This window comes from Danio rerio, chromosome 5 (genome assembly GCF_052040795.2).
Source record: "Danio rerio strain M-AB ecotype USA chromosome 5, GRCz13ab, whole genome shotgun sequence".
NCBI lineage: Eukaryota > Metazoa > Chordata > Actinopteri > Cypriniformes > Danionidae > Danio > Danio rerio.
Window position 1 is genome coordinate 57308124 of NC_141025.1, and position 3405 is coordinate 57311528.

A 3405-nucleotide genomic window follows, 5' to 3' on the forward strand; every position below is an offset into this window, starting at 1 on the left:
AAAATAGTCGGGCCATTGTGTTCTTAGAACAGCAGAATACTGTGGAGAAATAGATTCTGTGAAAAAAGTTTTCAGTTGGGCAGTGGCTATTTGCACTAAGTGAAAATGGCAACAGCGGCTATTTGCACTTATTTTAACAATGTCTTTCTGCTTGGTCAATTCATTTATTTTCTTCTACAGCGAGCACTCTGCATTCTGGAAAAACAATAGATTAATTTGTTAACTAGTTGTCTTTACATAATAAAGTTGCTTTCAAACTGCCAACAACATTGTAACATGTTCCAGCTCCTGTTTCAATGGAGAGCTAGGAATTTCCAACACAAGTAACAGTGATCTTTGGTGACAAGATGAAGGCTTGCCTAATGTGACAAGGTGAAAAATGTTTGTACACTAGTACTGCAGTAGATTATACAACATAAGTGGAGCGTTACTTTAACAAGAAACGGTCAAAATATAATATCAAGTTGTATAATGTAAAGTATATAATAAAGTTCTCATCAATTTACAGGTGCATCTCAATGAATTACAATGTTATCAAAAAGTTGTAATAATTGTAGTTGTAATTTCAGTATTTCAATTAAAGAAGTGAAACTCATAAATAGATTTGTTACACATAGACTGATATTTCTGTTTACTTCTTTTTATTTTGATTATTGCGGCTTACATCTAATGAAATCTCAGAAAATGGCAATATTACTTAAAGGGTCATGACACCCCCACTTTCGGTTCAGGTCCACCTCAGAATTAAAAAAAAAAAAGATGCATCATAGTGGGCGTGGAGCCAAAGAGCTTAGAATTACCAAGAGGCGACACTCAATAGAACGTTCCATTGCAACATTAGCGGCCAGCAACAGTCCCGGATTCCACCATTTTAGAGTGAAAGTAATCGGCTGTCCATTGGATCTTATTGCTGCGATTGCAAGCAGCTACTTTGTTTTTTATTTATTTATTTAAAAAGTGCAATAAAGAGGAGCTACAACCTGAAAGACGACAATACAACACTTCCTATCACAATTATTAACACTTTTAATAGTTTATTTTATAGACTTCTAATGTGCTGTTGATCTATTGGAGTTTTCATTCCAAAATGGCCGCTGCAACATCTAGCGGCTGTTTCCCATATTGCACTAGAGTGTCGCCTCTTGGTGATTCTATGCTCTTTGCTGGAGCTCCCCGAGCAAAGGGCAGGAGTAAGCATAGTCAGCAGAGCAGGGGAGAAGGAGGGGAGCGAGCAACTGTCAGTCGGTTCACAAGTTAAAATGCAAATAAATAAACAGTAATTTAATGCCCTGCTACATTTGTAATTTCATACACACATAATCACAATTTATATCATTATAAAGATAATCGTGTTCATATAAACACTTAATGAGGACTTTTCCCTCAATCCCCTGGTCTAAATGCAGACTCAGTGAAGCAGGTCCCTGCCATGTCTATTTTAACCTGCTGGTAATCAGGAGGATTTAGGTGAACACAGCAGTACGGTATTAAATGTGAACGAACTCCTGATAAAAGACAAAAGTCCACCATTCTCCAATTCTCGTACTGCTCTCCCGACAAAAATGCTTGCAGCACACACAACTTTGCTGTATTGGCCCTGACAGAATCGCGGGGAAACACATGCAACAAACCCTGTGGATCATGGAAACAAATACATACGAGCCTTCATGAACGGCTAAATACTGTGTGCCATGGATCTGCTGACGCGTCTCACCCAGTCATCAACGTAGGATTTCACAGCTGAGCTTGGGACTGGCAGCCAGTTCTGCTTTGTCTTCGGAAAGCACATGCTCTCATGAATATTTAAGAAGCCGGCTCTTCTCATAGGATAAGAAAACTCCGCTATGAATAATAATGAGAAACTGATGCGTCATCTTTGCACTTGCAGTTCTGCGCTACGTGGCCGATTTTGATCCCGCCCCAAAAATCCTTTTAATCCCGAAAGCTGAAATTAGCTGACAAAAGCTGAAATTTACCCGGTTTTCCCCACAATTAAAGCTAAAGGGTGCTAACATTGTCCTAACTGATGCTCAAGACACTCAAATCTGTTAAAATCTCAAAAAAAGTACTCTAGGGTTTCGTGAATCTTTAAGCCTAATGAAAAAAGGCAGAGAGCTCTGCATGCTGCTTCAAGTGCCTGTCTAGGCAAGCAACCGTTCTGCGACAGCCGGCCACCAGGCACAGCGTCTTCTGTGTGTCCACGCGGCCAGTGGCGAGAGCGAGCAAAAGCCTCTTCTCGTCCGAGTTGGTCACCTTGTGAACGGCTGACAGGTGTAACGAGAGCCGGCTGTAGACGTTGAAACAGAGTGCACATTAGACCATGACCGTCCAAGACCAACGCTGGAGGGAAAGAGACCCACATGCAGTGTGGCGCTTTCTCTGTCTCTCTTTCCCACCAAGGGATTGTTATGAGCCCCATCGAACACGCAACGTTTTCAGGGCAGCTTCACTGCACCATCAGTGGGAGCTTTTGCACTGCTCCTTTTCCTTCTTTCCCCAAAAAGGATTGGTATGAGCCCCATCGCATTGTTTAAGGGCAGCTTCAACTGCACCAGCTGTGGGAGCTTTTGCACAGCTCCTTTTCCTTCTCTTTCCCCAAAAAAGGGATTGGTATGAGCCCTATCGAACACGCACCGTTTCAGGGCATCGCCACTGCGCCGGCTGTGGGAGCCTTTTTGCACGGCCTTCTAGAACTATATTTATCCACCAACCATCAAACGGGGGCCTGACCGTAAACCCCGGCACCACTGACCCTGGCTTGTTTCACTTTGTCGAAGACTACTAGCTCCCCCACCAACCACCCTGGGAGCAGGTGCGACAAAAGCCCGCGAGGATGAACCCAAGGAGTGGGTGGGCTTGCAGACGGAGGGGAGTAGCAGCACTACGCATGCGCACACAGGGGAAAGAGCCTGCCCCACCTTATTCCCCACGCTGCCACTGGGCTTGATTCACCACTCTACAGAGCCCCAACCCCCCCCCCCCCACTTTACCCGTGGGGAACTCAACTCTCCATGGGGGGCCAGGCTCCATGTTGGAGGGGCTGGAAACCTTGACCTCCATAGCCACGAGGGGCACCCTCTCTGCCCGGGGACCCACACCCTTTCCGGGCAGCAAGGATCCACGTTTATAAATGGGGCTTTACAGCCCTGACCTCTATAGCCACGAGGGGCACCCATTTCTGCCCGGGGACCCACACTCTCTCCGGGCAGCAAGGATCCACATTTATAGATGGGGCTTTACAGCCCTGATCTCCACAGCCACGAGGGGCACCCTCTCCGGGCAGCAAGGATCCACGTTTATAGATGGGGCTTTACAGCAAAAGGGCACCCTTTCTTCCCACAGCCAAAGGCCAGAGGAAACAGTTACTCTCACTCGGGTATACAGCCTGGCTGAAGACCCCCTGGT